Consider the following 23,631-nt stretch of genomic DNA (forward strand, 5'->3'; position numbering starts at 1 on the left):
ACCAATTGTTGTTGGGCATGAAGAATCAGGGGACGATATTATCGCGTTGGAAGGTGAACAAGAGGCAGACAATTCTAGCCCTGTCCCCAGTAGTGTAGTAGTACCGCCCACATCCTCCTCAGCAACATCTCAGTGGCACCGCAGTAACAGTCTGAGTCAGGCTGAGACACCAAGGCGACCAAGTAGTACTGCAATGATTATAAAACAAAGTGCGTCGTTGAGCCTAACTGGGTTAAAGAAAACTGCACCACAAAGGAAAATAATCCAGACTACCATTGACAGAATGCTTAGGTTGGAGGGGCAGTACCAATGCAACCACCCAATGGCACGGTTGTACAATGCGAAGCTGGCTAAAATGTTAGCGCTGGACCTTCTCCCTTTTTCATTTGTGGAAGGGGTGGGTTTCCTTGAATTTGTGTCAACCATCTGCCCTAAATGGAAGGTTACCAGGCGGTCCTGTTTCGCAAGAGTTGCTGTTCCAGCACTACATCATGATGTGCTGGAATTGGTTGGACAAGCTTTGCAGCAGAGTGTTGTTCACAATATTCACCTAACAACAGACATGTGGACCAGTTGCCAAGCCACTGATTACATGTGCATCACTGCACACTGGGTCTCATTTGTGGGGGTTAGAGATAAGCTATCTGAAGGTGCTGTTGACCCAGCTGAGATTTTTAAAGCTACTCGGAAACATGCAACTGTATCCATGTTCGCCATGGAGAAATCTCATACTGCTGTAAACATATTGGAACAGTTTCAGAGCAAGGTTTTTGAATGGCTGCGCCCAAGAGGGCTTAAGATTGGTTTTGTTTCCACAGATAATGGCAGTAATGTACTTAAGGCCATGGAGCTTGGTTCCTATTTCAGGGTTCCGTGTTTGTTGCACTGCATTAACATTATTATTCAAGACTTTCTGAAAAAAGAAGCCATAGTCAGCAACTTATTGACAATTTGCAGAAGAATATGCACTCATTTCAGCCATTCTTTTAAAGCTCGGAAGCAGCTGAGGATCATTCAACGTGACTATAGAATGCCAGTCAAAGCACTCGTCCAGTAGGTGGCAACACGTTGGAACTCAACTTATTACATGCTTGACCGTTGTTTGAGCTGTACAGGTCAATCAGTGAATATGTAATGCGAAGAGGGGAGGCTACTGTGAAAGGCATGAGCCTTCAGATGGACCAATGGTGCCTAGTTAAATGCCTGACTGAGATGCTTCTTCCTTTCGAGGTCTTCACACGTGAAGTCAGCAAGGAGGACTTTACTATGTGCCAAGCTATCCCATTGTTGCAAATGCTAGAGCATCAGCTGAAGGAGGTGTCTGAAGCATACAAAGATGTAGAGGAAAAAAAAGAAGCATATGAGTTGGTGGAGAGCTTAGCCCATCGCTTAGCTGACAATACAAGGGTGCAAAATAAGATTTTGTCACAAAAACATTAAGTTTGTACCACAATTCTGGATCCACGGACAAAATGGGCACTGAAGACATTAATTCCTTTTTCAGAAATGGATGTTGTCCGGTACAAAACTTGGATAGCTGAGTCAGCGAGTAAGTTGGAAAATGAACGGCTGCTAATTAAAAGCCCGTTAGATAAACCCACAACCTGAGGGCAGTACGTTTGGCTCAGAACACTCACCAACACTATCTACAACAGCAAGAACTGAATCTTCAGGCCCAGTAAAATCGTTACAGGATTGGTATTTACAGCAAGGCATTGGTAAGTCCAGTGCTGATGCAAAAAGTTTTGCACCCGTGAACATTGAGCGGATGGTCCAGGCCTATCTGGACGGCCCAACAGAGGTGTACATTGATCAAACCTCATTGAGGTATTGGTATGGGAAAAGGGCCCAAGGGCCAGTGCTCAGCAGGCTGGCGATAAACTATCTGGCTTGCCCTGTCGCAAGTGTCTCTTAGGAACGTGTTTTCAGTGCTGCTGGTTCCATTGTAACAGTAAGAAGGACCAGTCTCTCACCCAAAAACGTGGAGAGGTTAACAATGATCAAAATGAATCAGCACTTTATACCACCAAATTACACAATACATGAATCAAGGGAGGAAGATGAGGACAGCGGCTCAGGTGACGGAACTGGTGTGTTAGACGATGATTACCTACTTCTGGTTGAACCCCCAGAGTTTGAGGACAAGCTATACTTCCCTGACAATTAGGCTTGCACTTCCTCACTTATTTTCTTTTATTGGTGTATCTGTCTTTCTGGTTATAAACTTTGAATCACAACAAATCCATCACCACCGTCTTCTAATTGTTTTATTGCCATATACAAGTTTCGGCTGGCTGCATATCACAGTACACTCCTCAAAATCCTGCTCCTCCATCCTCCTGAATCTCCCTAAATCCATTGCCCTCAAGAAGTCAGATGATGATTGGATCATGCAAAATAGAAGAAAAAAGAACAAATATTTCCAAGTCCCTCCAAAATAAGTGGAACATGATTGATGATGACTACTATAGCTATCCTCCTTTGTGATCCGAGAGAGACTGCCCATTAACTGAAGATGAGACGGAACAGGTACTGAATGATGCCATGCATTGGACGCTGACTGAGTGATTTTGTTGTTGTTTGTTGTGCATGAAGGTACTTCATTGTGTACTTTATGTAATAATCTAAACACTAAAAGTAACTCAAGTCCCTTTTCCCTTCTTGTATTTTTAATACCAAATTTGTACTTCTACTGCAGGCTGATACATCGCATTTTGAATATAGGAAGGGGACTCACTCAGTACACCCAGACTGAGTTGAATAACACCATCATGATGACCACAGTGACATAGTAGCTTCACAGTCACTCAGTACACGGATCGGAGATGATTGATGGAATAAGTCAGGCCGTTTCATGGGTCGAATATAAGGTAAACAAGTAAACAACAACCACAGCAGACCTAAATGTCTGTGTAGCGGTGGAGTCAAGTGTAGCGGTGGTATGACTGCAGTAAATAGTAAAATGCTATGTTGCTGGATATGTGCTTTGTCCAACTCTTTCAAAAAATGTACGCTAAATGGAGGATGTGCAAAGGGTGCCGGCACTGTGGGCCTGCTCTGTCCTGTTGGTGTTGTAGGTTAATGCTGGAAACAGACTAGAGTAGAGATGATGCATCCATGCCACCTCGGAAAGTGTTCTTGTTGCACTACACCATTAACTTGTCCATTTTTTTCAACTTGGTTTCAATCTCAATATCCCTTTTGTTTTTGCATCTACAATTACAGGCCGGGCCTTACCCTGTGCTATACTTGGGAAAACAATGCACACTTACCTTACCAATGAATCTACATCTGCCAGGCAGGCAGTGGCGTCACCCCAGATTGATGGACGGAGTATCCATGGAAGGGAGGACCAAGAGGAATGCCGAGATTCAACTCACCATTTGACCAGGATAACGCAGTGACAGTATCAACTTTCTACATCTTTTAAATAATTTGGTTCATTTTTTGTCTACAATCATTACAACAGTGTGTTATTGTTGTTATTACTATTATTATCATTAGGTTTGCTCTCTGTCTATAATTCATCCCGACAGATATTTTAAAATTTTCTTTGCTGTCTGTAAAAGTAAGACCGGTAACACTGAACACAAACTGTATGTAATCCGGGTCTCTCCTTATCATCAATCATCATGCATGCTTTCCTTTTTCTTCCTTAACATATTGATATAGATATGGTAGTCTACAAAGATTCTGTTGTTTGATGTTTGTCCTTGTATACTGTTTTTCTTTCTCAAACCTTTCCCCAAAACCCCCTTCCCAACCATTCAACAAACCCTAACCCTCTCCCCCCGGGCTGTGTGACTTATTGAGGTATGACTACATTAAATGTTATGTTATGTTATGTTATGTTAATTTATTTCTTCTATAGCGCACGGCTACTCCCAGGAGCGTCCCGGCGCTTTGCTGAAGAACATTAGCAGATAAAAACAAAACATAGCGACTGCAAAAGAGAAACAGAAAAGAGACTCAGGTTATCTAGAAGTACTTAATTAGTGAAGAGCCACGTTTTAAGCTCCTTTCTAAAGGCAAGGAGACTCGGGGCCTGTTTGAGAGAGAGTGGTAGTTCATTCCACTCCTTCGGGACTAGATAGCGGAAGGATCGACCACCCATCCTTGCACGCTTAATGACCGGGACTGTCATTTTGGATAGCAAAGATGATCTCAGGGCCCTGCCCGGTACATATCGGGATAGACGTTTCCTTATGTACTTGGGGCAAGAGCCATGTAGAGCCTTAAAGGCAAATGTCAGGCACTTAAAAATAATTCTTTTAGTGATCGGCAGCCAGTGTAAGTCTCTCAAAAGAGCCGTGGCGCCGGCTCTTCTTGGGAGCCCGTAAATAGCACGGGATGCCGAATTCTGGACCACTTGCAGACGGGTCAGAAGATATTTTGGAAGGCCCAAAAAAAGGGCGTTTGCGTAGTCCAGTCGCGATCCAATCAAAGCCTGAACAATAGTCTTCCTATACTGAACAGACAAAAGAGGAAGGAACTTTCTCAGCATACGTAAAATGCGGAAGCATTTACCTGAGAGGCACGAAATATGTGGCCCAAAAGACAGTTCACTGTCCACAATTACTCCCAGTTTTTTTGCTTTAAGTGACACACTGTCAGGTGGAAACAAATCTTGAGGCCACCAGGCTTTCCAATCTGGTTCAAAGGTGCAACCAAAAAAGAGCAGCTCCGACTTGTCGGGATTACACTTTAACCCATTACACCTGAACCACTCGAAAACCGCCCCCAAACAGTCCTTGATCTGTACGCCATCGAAAGTTCCGCCCCTGTCACAGGTGAACAGGAGCTGGGTATCATCGGCGTAAGATATGACCTGGGCGCCAAAAGATTCCGCGACTGCCGCCAGAGGAGCCATGAAGATATTAAATAGCGTGGGGCTAAGGATGGAACCCTGCGGTACCCCTACCTCTAATGGAGACATATCCACGGAAAAAGGAGGCGCCCAGATCGTTTGTCGGCGGCCGGCTAGAAAAGATTTAAGCCAACTCCACACCGTTCCCTGAATGCCGCACTCCCAGAGTCTTTTAAGGAGGCGATCATGGGGGACGGTGTCGAATGCCGCCGATAGATCTAACATTACCAGCATAGCCCTTCCTCCGGAGTCGAGTACTTCCCTGATGGCATCCGTGACCTCTAAGAGGGCCGACTCTGTGCTGAAATTTGCACAAAACCCAGATTGCGTATCGTGCAACAGATCGTGTTCCTCAATGAAATTAGAAATCGTCCGATGGACAAATTTCTCGGCCACCTTTGCCAGAGCAGGGAGAAGGGAGATAGGTCTATAGTTGGCATGGATGAGGGGGACAAAGGTAGGCTTCTTGATCAATGGCAGGATCAAGGCATGTTTCCATGCTTGTGGGACCACTCCTGTAATCAATGAAGAATTCAAGAGTGGATTCAGTAAAGCATTTAAAGCAGGTGCTACCCTCCCCAGATGTTTAGCTGGGCACGGGTCAAGTGGAGAACCTGATTTCAGACCAGACAGAAGCTCCTGGGAGGTGTCAAGACAAAGATGAGGAAAAAGTGAGAGAGAAGGGCCTGAACTCTCCCTAAAAACAGGGAGAGATGGGAAACCTGCGGCCAAGTGTGAGCTAGAGTCGAGAAGAGAGGCTTGAATAGTTGTAATTTTGGTCGTAAAAAAAGTTGCAAGCTGTTTTAACCATTCTTCAGAATGAATATGAGATGGAGTGCAAACAGCAGGGGACATAAAATCCAAAACAACTTTAAAGATTTCCTTACAGCCATTTTCAGCCTCATCAATTCGACGCTCAAAGTATGATTTTTTTTCCTTCCAAATTGACTGATGGTAGGCTTTAGTTAATCCTCGAAATTTTGCTTTCTCAGTCAGGTCATAGGCCCGTCGCCAAACTCTCTCTGCCCTTTTACAGCCCTGACGCTGCTCCCTTAACTGGGGGGTAAACCGTGGGGCAGACACTTTGCGCTCGCCACTTTTATGCTTCTTTTCGGGAACTAGGGTCTGAAGTCTTGCTGTCAGCCAACTCTGAAAGAGATTAAGATTCTCCTCCAACGTACCCGGAAGAGGACAAGGAAAGATATTAAGAGCCTCAGATAGCATCTCCGCCGAAAGTAGATGGAAAGGGCGCGAGGATCGCGAGGTCTGTATAGATTCTCTCACCCGGGTGAGAACGGCGACAGGTACCGAAAAAGAGACCAAAAAATGATCAGACCAGAGTACCGGTTGTGAGGACTCTATCACAATAGTTTTTGTAGAAAAGATCTGGTCGAGAGTATGGCCTTTGTTATGCGTTGGCTTTAGAAGAAACGAGGACAGACCTAAGGTATTTGTAATGTCACTCAGTTTCATTGCGTCAGGGTCCGCTACAGACGGGCAGGACTCTGGCACGACTCCGGCGCAGGGAGGCGCACACCACTGAGCGTCACCGCTGCGCGTACAGACGGCTAGTTTAAATACGCTGTCGGAGCCTGCACTGCCCGCCTACTCCCCCAAAATGGCACCCAGCATACACCTGGCTGTTCCTTCCCAAACCAAGATGGCCGCAACAAGATCACCACACCTCCCAGCTACGTGATCCGGAAAAGAGCGGTGTTGGGCAAAGTTTTAATGTGCAAGTAAGCGGTTTAAAGTGTGTAAAATCAGGGGATAACAAAGAATAAACAAATCAAATAGCATAACACGAGGGTTCGTTTTTTAAAAATAGCGCTAATCGCAAATGCGTTTGAATCTGCGGCAGATAAAGGTTCACCAATAATTTATCACACGCTTGCTGGAGCGGATGTGGCAAAAGCAACAGTACTTCAATTTCAAGGCAGGGCGGGGATCTTCTTCTGCTTGCCCACCCATGGGCAGTATATTTGTGAGGTAATTTTTTTACCAAAGGAACCGGCTAATACATCAGCATTAATTCCGGGCATTGATTGGATTAATGGATTTCATTTGTTGTCATCCTCCTACACAGCACTAACAGTTACGCTTGTGTCCAGTGTACTGTAGGCCTAGTCAAGTGACTCAACACAACTAGGGTTTATAACTCTGTGTACTACTAGACTATCCCCACCACCATTATGTTTTGTTGTATTTGGGCATATTATTAGTTGGCAGTAAGTTCCGTACTGTACTTCATTCTACTACTCCTCGAAGAGTCTCTCTCAGGCTACTGACTGTCTCATTTTCTTTTTTGGCAAATGCTGCTGCCAATGTCTACTACTACTACTACCACCACCACAACCATGGCATGTTAGGAAAGAAAACCATCATCACCATGCAGCCATCGCTGTGCCTAAGTTAAACATCAAGCAAAGGTCAGAGAAGTTTGTGGGAGGCATAATTAATAATGGACATGTGTTTTCATTAATTCAATTTCACACACCCCTTTGAGTCCAGTTGCAGAGTGCCTAGAGTAGAAGAGGCTGACAGTACTAGTAGGACAAGTCACTCAGTGAGAGGTGCCACATCTACCTGTTTCTGTCTTACAAAGTCATCCAATTATTAAAATCAAACACTGGCTGTGGGCGGCCCTGCACCAGCAAGGAAAGAAGGATACAGTGTGATGTAAAACAGTAACCCCACCCAGAAAACATTAACAACATTGTATGTAAACTTAAGTAGAAATATATTATTTAATACCCTAAGAAAAATAAACTATGTAAAAATATCCCACACCTGACCCACCTCTCTCCCTAACCCCAACCAATGTCCATAAAGAAAATGTCCAATTGTCCAAAAGAGAAAACCCAACGCCCGATTCCCACCCACCCCAAGAATAATTAAAAAAGGGGCAATAATAACAGGGTCTAAGTTCGGCTGGCTTTTTTCAGAAGGACACAAACTTGCTCCTCCAGGCGGGCAACACGGTGCTTCAATGCGCGCCAGTTGCATCCATGGGGGGGCAGCACTGATGGAGGGGCGGCGGCGGGCAGCTGCCAGACGGTGGCGCCGTACCACTGGAGGGCGGTGGCTGGGGCCCAGGGCATTGGAGGAGGCTGCAGCTGCTGCCGCCTCCTCCTCCTCTTCCAGGACCACTAGCCGATGATATTCGGTTTGTATGGCCTCTAGTTTCCGGCGCCGGGTCTAGGCTGCCAACTCCTTCCGGTCAGGTATCCCCTTGGAAAGAGTAGCTATATTTGAAGAAGAAAAAACAAGACTATTGTAAAATATACTCCTAGCAAATCAGTAAGACAAATATTTCTACACATAGTGGCATGGTAGCACTAGCAAGCACATAACATTTGTGGTGTGCTATCTATCGTCCCACTTTCTTGAACTTTAAAATTTGTGGGAGTTTCAGGCATTCAACCAACCATGCATCTCATTCCTATCAACCACCAGTATGCATGCTGCATGCATCCCACGAATCCTTCTCGGCCAGTCATAAATCTTAAATCTCGCCCGTCCTTCTTCCTTCCACTCTTCTTTCCCTTTTCGTTCAACCCATCCATCAAGGTCATCTGATCTGACTTTTAGTCTTCTCCATAAAACTTTCACAGCTGAGTTGAAATCATCAAATAGAAGAGGCCATTGGTTACTCAACACTCCCGCCACTAATGCTTTTACTAATGCTACGTAAAGGGTGTCTTCAACCGTTCACAACAACCTCTTACTTAGTAAGTCAACTGTACAGTATTATACAGTACACCCTTGCAGTGAGTGGAATGTCAATAAGTAAGGATTAGGAATCTAACTGACCACCGCCCGCCACTGATGCTGGCTCACCCCCTGCAGCTCCTCTTGCAACTGCCGCCTCCTCCTCTCCTCCGTCAGCAGCCACGTCGCCGCTGGCCCCGGCACTGGTGGTTGGTAGTGCATCTTGAAAAAACATTACACATTTTTTAGGTGTCATATCCACCTCCCCCTATTTTTCACTAGCAAGATTGAAAAATTAGTTAATAGTAATACATGCATATACAACATACATCACTAGTACAAATCAGGTAGTAGTAGAGTAGACACTAGTAGTTATATGGTCCCTAGAGTCATTCTAGTCTTTGCTTAGTTAGCCCGAGCCATGCTACCATTTTACCTTTATGTCTTTTATTTTTGCACATGCGTCGTTACCTTGCAGCTTGTTGTATAAAGAGTGAAGCCTTTGAGCCCACACGAGCTCATACTGCTACTGTGTAAGCGCAGCGTACAAGGTCAATCAAAACAAGCCACTTTGTTATGGAGGTCTGGTGTTAGTCCGTATTGCTTATCCAAAATGCTACAGACGGAAGATTCCATTCTATGAACCAGAGCTTTGCAGAGCTTATGATGTAACCAGTACTTGCTTCTTCTAAGGTGAGGGGTCCACAGAATTCGCTCAGATCTTCATTTACAATTTTATATAAACTATATTCCTATTCTTACAAAGGGGATGGTGGTGCTTCCACCACTGTTCACTTATTACTAATCATGATTTCGCTTTTTTTTTCTTTGTTCTATGGACTTGTAGTTGTTGTAAGCGTAACTAAGTGCAACAATGTTTATAGTTTTAATCTAATGCATTTTGCTGTTGCTGCTGCATTATAGAACAACGTACAGAGCTTGTCAGTTGCAAATACATTTTTTGAACTTACATAGACTCGGTGGTATTTGGTGTGGATGGACTTACACGAGCGAGAGAAAGGAAGGGTGTGCAAACTGTGCATGTGCATTGCTTCCACGGCTGAGAGGTCGGGAGTGTTATGTTCTGGGTTGTCTACTCATTGGGTATCTTGGAGGGGTTCGGAGAGCTAATAGTAATAAAGCCCTTTTATAACTAGTCAGGCAGGAGATTGTGGTGGGTTCTGTTTTGATTAAGGTGTGAGTGTGAGGAATGTCCAACCTCCCATCACCAACATCCTATTTTCTTGTGCAATGTTCTGTATGTGGAAAATCCCTACAACAGTAGTAGTATGTCCTATCCTATCAAAATAGTAAAATCTTTGGGCATTTTGTTGGTAGGAATTGTCGAAAAACATCAAGATTAATAAAGCCTCAAAGATTAAGAAGAATAGTAGGAGTACAAGAGGACAACCCAATGGCTAGAGCTACTGGTGAAGCTGAGTTTTATTTAAAACCTTTTAAATAAAGAGTGGCCAACTGGGCATGCTTAGCTACAGACAGACTAATAGTAGTAGTACAGAGAGTCATAGCAGAGGCAGTTAGAGGCAGGAATAACAAGAATCTAGAAACAGATAGTCTAGATCGAAGGGTAATTGTTGGTAAAAAATAGCATTAGGAAACTGAAACAATAGTTCGGGAAAAAAAATACGGTGCAGTAAAAGTTAGTGAATAAGAATTAATATTAAAAACAGGAAGACTTACTGGGGCCAGCAGAAGAGCCTTCGTTCTGGTCCTCCTGTCCAACTGGAACTGCTCCTGCCGACTCTGCCCCCGTCTTCTTGCCCCTGGGTGCTGATCATGAAAGATATAAGAAAGAAAGAGACAACCATTGATGATTGGTGTGAAACAAATAAAATATTTTTATAAGACTGTCAAAAAAACATTTGTGTAAACAACAATTGCAATAAAATTGACCTATCTAATCTGGTCGACAAGTAGTATCTGGGGATTCGCGGACCGACTAGTTAATATTTATCTACACTAATCCAGTGTTCCATTCTGATTCCAAAATACTAACTAAGCCTAAGTAGTACGTACCACCTGACCGAGCCTACCTATTCCAGGCGTGCCAATTGTACATTAAGTAAGCATTGCCACTTCTTTTAGTCCTCAAAAATGCATAAATGGAGGACATATGCCTGTATTTTTGCATACACAAAATTGTTGGTTGGTTGATGCAGATGTGTTGCTAGTGCTAAGCCTATTAGCACTCACTGAACAAACTACAAAAGGTTCTCCTAAGGACTGGGGTAATCACTAGCAGCACTCAGCAGCACGTGATGTAATAGAGGGGGCGTCGCAGACCACTAAAAAATTACAAACTTATAATAAGTAACTAAACCTAAGTATCAATCCACCCCTATCTCTTAGTGACAGGACAAAGGAAGGACCAGAGTCACTCTAGCATTACCTAACTTAAGTTTTCTAAAATAAACTCTTACATAATCACGCAAAACGAGCGCAAATGCAAAGTTGCAAATAACAAGATTAGTAGCGCAGAGCACCAGTGTCATAACAATCACAGAAGACTTTTAAACGTAAATTACCTGTAATGTATGTAAGCAGCAGCATTCTAGCTGGTTGGAAAAAAATATATGCGCAATATATAACACAGAGCAGAAGAACAGACAAAAGTAGTAATAATTAAATAGTTACTCACCAAGACCCGGTACATCCACTCCTAGCAGGTCCAGCAGGTCCTGCTCCCGGTCCAGGATATCGGACCACCGGTGCGTCAGCTGGTTCTGGCTGCGCCGGACACCCGAGCAGCGAAACACTGCCCGGCGCACCTTTCCCCACCGCTGCCGATGCTCCCGGAGCCAGTACCAGGACTCAGGCCTGCCGCCTGCTGCCAGGGTTAAGGGGAGGTGGCGCTGCACAATAAAAAACAGTGCAACCAACTCCACCTCTCCAAATCAGGCCCGTGCCTGCACCCCTTCCATAGTTATCCTGGAATGTTCATTAGCTGCCAGTACCTTATCTAGTTTGTCCGACATTGTCGTTGCATGTGTAGTCTCCCCTTCTGGGCGAGTGGTCTTGACTTCTTGGGAGGACTGTCTCGTGTGGGCCGGCGTGTGCAATGCCCCCGTGCTACTTTGGCATCCCATATTTAGGTCTGGTGCTGAGATATTTGCAGTCTCTTGGCTAAGCCCGTTTGTGACTGGCAGTGGCTGGTTTTTTTTACATGACTCCCTCTGCCACCGTGTATGGCTCTGTCTTTCTTACCAGTGCCACCGGTGCCGGCTATTGGCGCCCTTGTTTATGTTACCCCCTTTTCAGCTCAAAGTCCAGTACTCTTCTCGGGGCACAGTCAGTTCCGCTATGTAGCCCAGATGTTGCTGCGTATTTTGTGATGTGCAAGCAGCATCGTAGCAGATAAACTCAGCCACTACTATTTTAGTCTACGCCCTACTTGTTGTTGCAGCTTGTGAGCTCCTCACCTTATTCACTATGTCCTTAGCTCCAGGCCAGTCCGTGCCACTGTGTCCGAGTCCCCAGTTATGGTGTCTGGCTCTGTGCTGCTGGTGATGTTATCATTGCGCCCAGTATAGATCTCACTTTTGCGTGCTGATGTCCATGTGTTGTCCGATTCTCGCTGCAGATTCTGCCCTTCCTGCATGTGCTGTTGCGGGCCGTTGCGAGTCCACATCGCACGCCTCGAGATTTGGCGCCGTTCGAGCGGGGACCCTTGGTTCTGGGGCAGTGGGGATTCTCTGGCCCTGAGACGCTGTTGCTCTTGTGGTTATTAATTACTCTGCCTGATTATAGGGGTGCCCTTCAGTGGCATTTGGCCTGCTCTCTCTCGGTCCTCCTGTTGGGGTGTACCTTGCTGAGCCGTGCCTATGGTCTTGCTCCCACGGACAGTGTCAGCCTCTCACTCACCTTTGAATATGGCAGCAGCGGTGGGGGGGGGTTTCCCCCTTTTGTTTCTTTAGTGTTCCTTGGGGGGGCCTTTGAGCCGGTCTATTTCACTGCTCTTAGGCCCCAATAATTTGTCGTCCGTCCTAGAATGTGTCCGGTACTGGAATTGCGCCTCCGGTATTGCGTGCCCATGTGCGTTGCAACCATGTAACAATCACCTCTGGTCCATAGACGTTGCCGCTTTCCACGTCCCTCCAGCTTCTTTTAATGGTGTGGGGGGTGTTTCCGGCTCCGATCTTCCATTAATATTTTTCCTCCCCCAATTTGTTGTCCCTTTCTTTGTCGGCTGCCGGATGCTCCCGTCACATGCCTCGAGGCCTGGTGCCATGTGTATGGGACCTGTGCACTTAGGAGGGAGGGAGGGGTTGTATTTGTTTGTCCCGGTCGATCACCCCTGCGAAGCTCTCAAGTGTAGCCCCACAGCGCACCAGTGTCCCGCCAGACCTCGGGACACCTTTTGGTGTGTGTGACAGTTGTCGCGGCCTATCTACTGGGCCGTATCCCCCTGGGCGATGCCTGCATTTATGGTCTGGCTGCTAATGCCGCGCTCACCTTCTTTTAAGGCTACAGTGAATGTGGTCAGAAGGTTTGGGGGCTCTCTCCATCTCGCCACGTCACCTGGCGATGCACCAGCGGTTTAGTGTAGGTCCTCCCCAGTCTTTGCTCCTCTCTGGTACTCACGGTCTCTGCCCGGGCGCTGCCATGTTGGTTGTGGGCCTTGCACCGCCCGGGTCTGGTTACAGCTGAGATATTCTCTTCTTGTGCTCTATTTCCGGGTGTCAAGTGGCGTCTGCATGTTCTCCCATTGAAGTACTGGGTTTTTCAGAACCCAGCGGTGCCAGGGAACACACCCAAAGACTTCGAGTCCTTCCTGTTTCAGACTACAGAAACACAGAGTCTTCTTGGTGCAGTCAAAGATCGTATTTATTGGCTGCAGCCAGTAACAGGTATCCTAGAAGTACAACACGGTGTATATTCTCAGGAGACTGCTCATTTTACAAAGCCAGGCTTCTCTTTTATACAAAATATTATGCTTTAGGCAAACATTCCTTATTTTACAGTTGACCATTCACATATTTTCACTACAAAGAAAAAGCAGAGTCATGATGACAAGCCCATATTTCAGTTTGTCCAGCCCTCAATCAATTACCCGGCGAGGCTTAGTACTTTCATCAGATATCGACGGACCCCCAATAAAAACGGGCACCTCCTCCTCGTAAAGCAATTCATAAAGAAAGGAACAGGGACAGGTGTGTGTAAGATTAGGCATGGTTTGTGTGTGATGAAAGGTTTTATGATATGTTGTGCCTTGATACTAATCTCATTCGGCCACTGGGAAAGGAACTGGCCGAACAGGTTTTGGCTTCAGGCAGTGGAGTCAGCTTGCCCAGGTCACAGAGGAGTCAGCAAAGGTGTACGTGTCCTTCAGACTCGTTTCTGGCCTTAGTCATTGGCCTATGTGAGGGCAATCACAAAATGGCTGCCGTTCAAAATGGAACCCGAGGGTTCAGGACGGAAACTTTGATTTTCGGGTGATTTCGTCACCCGAATATGACGAAAATGCTTGTGCGTAGTATTCTAATCATTGTCGGTCTGCCGATACCAAAATCGTCATGATACGACGATGTTTATAACACGGGTCCAGAATTTTCAGTACCACAGACCCTCCTTTTGCCCTTACATAGGCAATAACCTATACTCACGCTAATCTGAGTCCAGGTCTGAGTCCAGGTCTATATTCATAAAGCCGTTGAGATGTTGCTGTAGCATCATCCTATTACTTAGCTCGTCTCTTGATACAGGTTTCCTTACACACAATGTAGCACAGAGGCCACATATTGCTGGAGCACACTGTACACACAGACAGGACAGGAAAAGAATGGCTAAGATCATCCCAATGACTATCAGAATCTTCCATCCCCAGGCGGATATCAGTTCCCAGAACCACCCCATCAATGACCTATCTCCTTTATCCACGTGAATAGATTCGGAAATCTTATGCAGTTTGGAAATGGCCTGGTAAACTGTTGGAGTGTTATCTGGAATGAAAACACAGCAACGTGATTAGATCACTTTACATACCCCACCTCGGTCTGCAAGTATGACGTCTAATGCGACCCTGTTCTGAAGAGTCATAAGGCGATCCGACTGGAGCTCAGCAGTCAAATTACTAAGGGCACCGGCGGTTTCAACTACCGTGGATTCAACCACCCTTGTCAATTGCCTTATGTTCCTGCTGTTAACCATAGGCCCCCAAAACGGCAGAAAACCCTTTACGAAATCTCCAAGTTCTTGTCCTGTAGTGTCTTCTTTGCTGATGACACCTCTAACTATCCTTGTCTTATGGTAATCTGCCACGGCCGTGTAGGTGGGAGGCAACAGGAACGAAACAAAACATGTGCCTGAGAAGTCAGGGGGCAACCATGTATAGGCTCCATTATGGCAGATGAAATAGGTGCCCTTAGCTGCTAGGAACGAAGGGGAAGTCTGAGACGCAAAAACATATGTTTCAGTGCAGATACTTTTCCCTAACTGAGCTCTGGGATTCTTGCCATTACCTTGCAGACATAGGTGACCCTAATGGGGTACAATCCAAATCGGGGAGGATCTCTTTGCTCGCTGGTTCTCACTCAGAGTAACTCCATATCCTGTTATATTCCATCCAATATATGCTAGTGTCTCATCTCTCGGGATAGTGTCATAGGAAATATCTGCCTTAATCATATCTACTATACCCTTAACTAGAGCACTATTCTTATGATTATCTTTCACGGAACATAGGGGGTTGGCTTCATGAGCGTATATGAACATCGTTCTATATGCCCACACAGAACCATTATGGCTGAAAGGCAGAACCAGATAAGGGATACCTTTATCAGTAGTATGAGGCATAAGACCACACACCCAACAGTTAGTTGTGTTCACTACTAATTGGTGTTGGTGTAGAAGCTGAATGAATGAATTATTGACAAATTCTAATCTTCTAGCGGACTCGTGTTCAGGCAGAGGGTGAAAAGAATGCGAGGAAACAGTAGAAGGAGGTATGGGCTGTGTAGTGGGTGCAAATGTCACTTGAAAAGAGAATAAAACATATCCTATTAAAAACGTCATTACACTTAGCAACATGAAAATACATAACATCAAAAATTGTTTCTTTGTCATCATTATACACATTCTGGCTTTAAAGTTCATCTGTTTGGCAGGTCTCTCATTCTCGAATAACTCCATCCTCTCTAATTGCTGCTCGTGGTGGTAGGGTGTTCTATGCTAAGGAATGCTTCTGTCAGTCCAGGGCAACTCCCTTAGACCGACCAGAACTGTCGACCTAACGTCTTCAGCTGCACTCCAAAGACTTGGGCAACCACGACCCTACAGGTGAACCCGGATGGCAGTTCGAAAAAACAAAAATAAGAAAGTTTCTCAGATGAGAGAGCTGCACTTTCAAAAATAGCAAAGAAAAAGAATGGTTTATTTGTCCATAGTTCTCTGCCTCAAATTATAATGGCTTTTTCCAGGTACTGTCTGGTCCTGGAACAAGAGTTCAGGCTCTGTAGTGTTCAATCGAATTGACGGTGGCACAGCTTCTTGCAAAATATTGTCACTTTCTTGTTCAGAAATTGTTCCTTTTACACGTGCATCGCTAAAAGGCAGAAAACGAGGCACAGTCTCGGTCTCAGAGTCGGCGATCGCCTCCTGGACCCACCGGTCGTACGGTAGGCAAAGGGACCCTCTTGCAGTGCACGCCATGGATCCAGTTCTTTTTCCCTTCCACTCGAACAGCTGATCTTGTTGAGAGAAGGACGAGATGGGGGCCGGTCCAACGGAGCTGGTCATTCCTCGCCCGCTGGAAGTTCTTGACCAGCACCCATGATCCAGGATCGATAAGATGTCCTGGAGTTTCAGAGACCTGAGGCAGAGTATCATGAACCTGTTGGTGTAAAACACGCAATTTAGCCGTCAATTCATACAAATAATCAAGCAGTACAGGGTGTTCGATCTCACTGAATTTTGTCGGCCTTGGCACTACCCATATGTTGGCCGGGCGGCCGAACACAATTTCATAGGGACTAAGTCCCACTCGCGAATGCACAGTCATTCTTGTTGATAGGAGTGCTAAAGGCAGAGCGTCAGGCCATTTAAGACCAGAGCTCGCTTGAATCTTTGCCAATTTCAGTTTTAACTTGCCATTATAGCACTCTACTAGTCCAGCTGATTGGGGGTGATTTGCAGCGTGGAATTTTTGCTGGATACCTAGCCCCTCACATACTTTTTTCATCACTCGACCCACAAATTCACTCCCATTATCACTCCAGACCATTCTCGGCATTCCAAACCTAGGGAAGAATTCTTTGGCAAGGGCTTTAGCTGTGGATAAGGCAGTGTTGTCTTTTAAGGGATATGCTTCTACCCATCTTGAAAAGGCACAAACAACGAGTACGTATTTCAAATTGTTGCACCTTTCCATGTGGATGAAATCTAGCTGCAAAACCTCAAACGGATACGTTGGAGGCGCAAAATGACCAGCTGGAGTTGGGGTTCCCCTACCAGGATTGTATTTCAGACACACCATGCAATTCTTGACCACATTCTCTGCACATTTAGGAATTCCAGCATTTTGCCATACTGGAGCCAACAACTTACAAATCCCTTTCACACTGATATGGGCCATTCCATGAGCCATTGTCACCACTGCAAGCACATACGCATCGGGTAACAACCATCGCTGATGTTCTGACAAGTCAACCCAACAACCATTTTCATCCAATTTACCCGTACTTTCTCTCCACACACTCAACTCTTTTTCTGAAACTTCAGCTTGAAGAGACTTCACACTCTCTATCGTATCTTCACACATTCCAACGTCACCAACCCATCTTGCAGGACCTGCAACATACATTCGATTCATCACATCTTTTGCTGTTTCTTTTGCGATTTTGTCAGCAAATGCATTGCCACGACCAACATCATCAGTAACCTTCTTGTGTGCACTGCATTTCACAATCGCGACTTGTAGCGGCAAGGTCAGTGACTCAAGAAGCTCATTCACCAACTGACCATGCTGAATCTTAGCTCCATGCGAAGTCAGGAACCCACGTTCTTTCCACAATCGTCCAAAACTATGAGCCACACCAAACGCATACTGGCTGTCGGTATATATGGTCACTTTCATTCCTTTCGATAACACACACGCTCTCGTAAGTGCAATCAACTCTGCTGCTTGAGCTGAATTATGTGGTATACGTGCAGCTTCAACAATCGTATGCAAAGTCGTGACAGCATATGCTGCAGTCGTATCACCATTCGGAAGCTTGAAGCATGAACCATACACCCATAAGGTACCATCACACTTTACAAGAGGAGTATCTTTAAGATCTACTCTCCCTTTCGTTTCTTCTTCTGTCCTGAGAAAACAATCATGCTGTTCAACAGCATCTGTCTACTGAAATCGGCAATAATGTGGCTGGATTCAACGTATTGCACCTCTTTATGTGCACATGACTCGCTAACAGTGTCAACTCGTAACCTGACAATCGAGCACTAGTTAAGTGCTGTGTCTTGGTCCTGTTTAACAACGTGTCCACTGCATGTGGAACCATCACAATCAACATATTATTCATCACTAACCCAGTAGACTGTCGAATAGAAACAGCTGCTGCCGCTGTGGCTCTCAAGCAACTCGGCAATGCTTTAGCTACCGGATCCAAAGTCGATGAAAAATACGCGCATGGACGCTGCTTGTCTCCAAAAGACTGTGTCAGCACTGACAATGCACAACCCTCTTTCTCATGGACATACAGTGTAAAGGGCTTACTGTAGTCGGGGGTACCCAACACAGGAGCCGAACACAATGCATTACGTAATTCGGAAAAACTTTTCTGACAATCTTCAGACCACGGAACGGGATTCGGTGTATCTTTACAGGTCAATGCTACCAAAGGTTTGTCCAGCAAAGAAAAATTCGGTATCTATTGCCTACAGTATGATGTAATGCCCAAGAAAGCACGTACTTCTCTCTGTGTCCTTGGCACACTCAATTTTGCAATTGCCTGAATTCTTTCTGGAGTCAGTTTCCTTCCCTCCTTCGATAAGAGATGACCTAAGTAGGTCACATCTTGTCGACAATATTGTAGTTTTGAAAGAGACACTTTGTGATGTAAATTAGACAAATGACGCAACAACGACATGGTGGCTTCTTTACAAATTTTCTCAGTATCTGCAGCAATTAGTAAATCATTGACGTACTGAAAAAGGGTAGCGCCATCAGGTAAAACAATTGCATCAAGCTGCATTTTTAAAGCCTGACTATATATTGATGGACTTTCACAGTAGCCTTGAGGAGCACGTTTGAAGCGGAAGCTTCGGCCTCCTAAACTGAAGCCAAAAATATCCCTGCTCTCCTCGGCAATCGGGATGCTGAAAAAAGCATTCTTCAAGTCAATCACCGAGAACCAGGTGGCGGAAGCTGGAATCATAGTCAATAGGGCAGTGATATCAGGAACAACTGGAAACTGTGGCACAACTATTTTATTGACCTCTCTAAGATCAATCACAAACCTGTAAACAGGTGGCTGAGAAGGGTCAGTACGTTTCAAAACAGGCAGAACAGGACTATTACAAACGTTGCCTCTTGTTTCTTCAATTACATCTTTTTCAATCAAATCATAAATGATCGCTAGCAACGCCTTTTCAACTTCACTAGAGATCTTGTATTGGGGAATGCGTGGCAATTTAACATTGGCTTTCAATGTCACAACATATGGCGGTATTTCCAAAAGACCCACATCATTAGGACCAGTAGCCCAAAGAATATCAGGAAGAAACGACAATTCGGTCGGGAGTTTATCCTTTGACAAATACATTGGAGAGATCACTTTCCTACCCAGTGTAAGTTGTACTCCCGAAGGAGAACAATATAATGTTGCATACAATCTTTTCAACAAATCCAATCCTAACAAGTTTTCACCACAACCTGTTGTCAAAATAAGGGGTGCTTCCAATTCACAAGGTCCAACAGAAAGGGACATAGGACTAGAAATCGGGTTCCTAACCGGGGCGCCAGAAAATCCTACTGAAACATTCATCTGTTTCACGGTCTCACACAACATCTTGCTGAATCGACTTGAGGCCATAGGGATTAACGAACTTGCCCTTGACTGGTTCCGGTCCTTTCTTAAGGACAGATCCTTTCAAGTCTCAGCCCCTCCCTACATCTCCCAACCCCATTCCATCGACCAAGGAGTTCCTCAGGGGTCGGCGCTCAGCCCATCTCTTTTTAATCTGTACGTCCAGCCTCTTGCTGCAGTGGCAAGAGAGTGGGACCTTACGCTTGTGTCGTACGCCGACGACACACAGCTGGTTATCTCACTCTCTGAAGGCCCTTCTACCTCGGCCACCAAATTCAGGAATGGGCTAGCGGCAGTTGCACAGTGGATGACACGCAACTGCCTGCAGCTGAACGCCGGGAAAACGGAGGTGCTTTTCCTTGGCAAGAATTCCAGCTACTGGAGCGATCACTGGTGGCCCTCTCCGCTTGGCCCTACCCCTGTGCCAAAAGAGGTCGTGAAAAACCTAGGTGTCTGGCTTGACTCTTCTCTTAACTATCAGTCCCACACAAAGAAACTGGCAGCAACGTGTGTGGGTCTAATGAGGAGTCTTAACCCGATACTCGGGTTCTTCGACCCCAGTACCCGCCAACTCATTATTCAAGCCATGATACTTGCCCGGCTGGACTATGCCAATGTGCTATTCCTGGGGGCAAATAAAGCAGAATTAGCACGGCTGCAACGCATCCAGAACTCGGCCGCCAGAGCGGTGGTTGGCCTCCCAGGCAGGTGCTCTGCCAGAGCTACCATCCGTAACCTGCATTGGCTCCCAATTGAATCTCGAATTCACTTCAAAACTCTTACCACCGCTTTCAAAATTCTGAATTCTGACTGTCCGGAACTCCTACGCCCGCTCCTTGTACCCTACACCCCTCAGCGTAATTTACGCTCACTGGGACAACACCTTGTGTCGATCCCTCGATTCAGGCTCTGTAGAATGGGTGGACGTTCCTTCAAAGTCTTGGGGGCTAGACTTTGGAACTCATTACCCCAACATATCCGCACTTTAACTAACCTGACTGCCTTTCGGAAATCACTAAAAACCCATCTCTTTTCCCTCATCTAGTCCTCTGTAGCCTTCCCCCTCCCCCCTCAGGTACTGGTTAGGTCAGCGCCGGGACGCTCCGTTGCTGGGGCAGCTGTTTGCGCTTTAACAATCCTATAACATAACATAACATAACATCTTGCCAGACAAAGGTGCGCCAGGGAGTTTTGAGTGCATAATAGAATTCTTGGTAGCACCAGTATCCAACAGAAAAGGCTCTGACACACCTGATGTAATCACCTTAACATAAGGTCCACTCTGATCTACTGGAACTGAAACAACTCCCTCTCTTTGTCTATGGCTGTCCTAGCAATCATTACCTTCCGTATTTTCATCTTCCGCATAGTAGTCGTCAGCATAGTACTGAGTCGTCCTACCAGACGCATTATTTTGCTGGTCAAAACTATTCATTGAATTCTGAGACGGAAAGGAACGTGCGTTCTGGGGAAGACTTCCACGTCCTCTACCTCTAGGAGCTTGTTGAACACCTCGACCTCTTGCGCCAGAAGCACCATTCGTACGCTGTAACAAAATAAGACAACTGTACTTGAAATGACCCGCTTCTTTACAATATGAACACTGATTGGGACCTACAGGAACACGTGGTTGAGAAAACTCAAACCTTTGCGAGTTTCTTTGAAACTGTTGAGGTTGCTGATAGTTACTCTGACCACCACGTGGCGGATACGCCTGTTGTAAAAGAACCTTCATCTTTAATTCTTTAGTTTTCTTGTCTGCTCTATCCTTCTCATCTTTATCCCTATTTTCGTAGTACTGTGCAGTAGCCAATATTTGTGCTGAAGTGGAAACGGCCCAAGAACTCTCTGAATCTTTCAATTTCTTACACAGCTCGGGAAGCAAATTGTGCACAAACTTGTCAACGAACAACCGTTGACCACCTTCTGTACTCATATCTTGACCACTGTGGTCGATAAACGTTTCCTCAAACCTGGTGAAGAAATCAGACACTGTTTCATCTTTCTTCTGCTTACACGCAGACAATTTATCCCAATTCACACGCATTGCAGGCATTAAAGTCTTCATATAAGTGATGATCCTAGCAGGAAGTTCTGCTACCAAAGGCTCAGGCTTGGCACCACCAACTTGTCTATCATTAGCAGCACTAATATTAGCCCATGAGTCACCTAACTCTTGTGCATGATCTGTATGGCGAATCAATCCCCACAAAGGCTGTGGAACAACATTCCCAAATAACATGTCTATGTCGGCTAAATTCATAATGCATGAGTCTGCAGTCTGTGATAATTCCTTATAATACCCTGCAGGGTTTTTACGGGGGTCAGGCAAAGTCTGCTTAAGGGCTAAAACTTCAGCTCGCTTCCAAGGAACATGTACCCAAACATGCTGAAAATGAGCTGGAATAGCATCAATTTGATTAGCAGCATCAGCCGCAACGGCGTCCTTCCATACCGGAGGGACTTCTCTCATTGGGAACTGTCGCACATTTGTTTCTAACAGAGGAGTCATGTTCAAACAGTGACTGAGGAGGATCCTTATTCCTAAAGGACAACGTCGCAACTGCTTTTTCAACATCAGAACCCACAATCGTGCCCTTTGAAAACTCAAACCGTACACGGCACAAATCAGGCGGATTTGTTTCCAAATCATTATCCTCCAATTCCTCACAAAGGAAAGCACACATTTTCTCAAAAACATATCTTTGTTTTTGTGCTTCCCATTGACGGAAGACATCCATAACAGACTCCACATCATATTTTGAAGGGTAAATAACCCATTTACGCGCCATACGGTCAAACATTTCTCTTTCTCGAGAATTAGGCAGTTGACTACGCGACTGCTTACGCTCCGAATCAGGGGTCACACCAGATGACCCAAAGAGAGGAAATATAAGGCTAGCAACAGTATCAGTCATTTTCTGTCGGATAGAAGGAGAAGTTGACGAAAGAACAGGAGAAAAAACAGAGGGAGACAAGGCAGACGCAGATGCAGACACAGAGGCAGTATCAGGAAGAACACCAGAAGAGGCAGTCGATGTAGTAGACAAAGTCGTAGGAAGTACAGATGGAGCAGGTAGCAAAGTCGGCGGCCCTTGAGGGGGCTGCGCCATAGGAGTAGGAGGCAACTGAAGAGGAGCTGGAGGCTGTGGAAGAACCTGAGGCACAATAACCGGAGGTTGCACAACTAAAGGTTGCGGAGGTGCTGTAGCACTCTGCGCATAAGGTGGTGGCGAACTCAACAAGTGTGACATTAAAGGATCTTTCTCAAGTTCTTTTGCTGCATCTTGCTGAAGAAGCGGCAAAACTGGATAACATTTATCGATCACCATTTTACGTTGCCTGTGCAACTGCTCACTCATCTGTTCCTCTTCATTATCTTGAAACTGCATAGCAGCTTGCATTATCGAGATACCCTTTTCTTTCTTATTTCTCTTTGCTAATTTAATTTCCTTCTGTTTGGCTTCCTTACGCCATAGGCGGAAAGAGTCAAACATCGCCGGCCGGGCTTTCTTCTTAAAAAGTTTAACCTCCAGATTATCCAGAATCTCTGTGTCAAAACTACCATATTGGGGCCATTTTAAAACACCATCTTTCCTGGTGTACCGGATCCATACTTCATTATATGTGAGGGGGCCTATGCCATGTTTCACATATAGTTCACAGGTTGGAGTTCCAATCGGAGGAACTGGACACGAGTCCTCCAATCGGGAATCCCTATTACAACCAAGACAAAACAAATTTCCAAGTCTGCTAAGACCAGGCATCTTCGCTCTCTAGTCTAGCTTCAAACTTCAAAGGATTATCGAATACGATAGTCTCGTGAATACACAAGTCCCTCGGCTTTGGTACTTGCAAGTTCCAAATCAAAGATCCCAAGGGGATATCAAACTAAGAACCAAACTAAGGACTGGGAGACGCTCCACTTATACTTAACTGAGGTATCGATGACGTCACCAGAAGACACGACTATCGTTTCGCTCTACCAATCATCAAGGGTCAAAAACA

Source organism: Triturus cristatus, chromosome 7 (genome assembly GCF_964204655.1).
Source record: "Triturus cristatus chromosome 7, aTriCri1.1, whole genome shotgun sequence".
In the NCBI taxonomy this organism is placed as follows: Eukaryota; Metazoa; Chordata; class Amphibia; order Caudata; family Salamandridae; genus Triturus; species Triturus cristatus.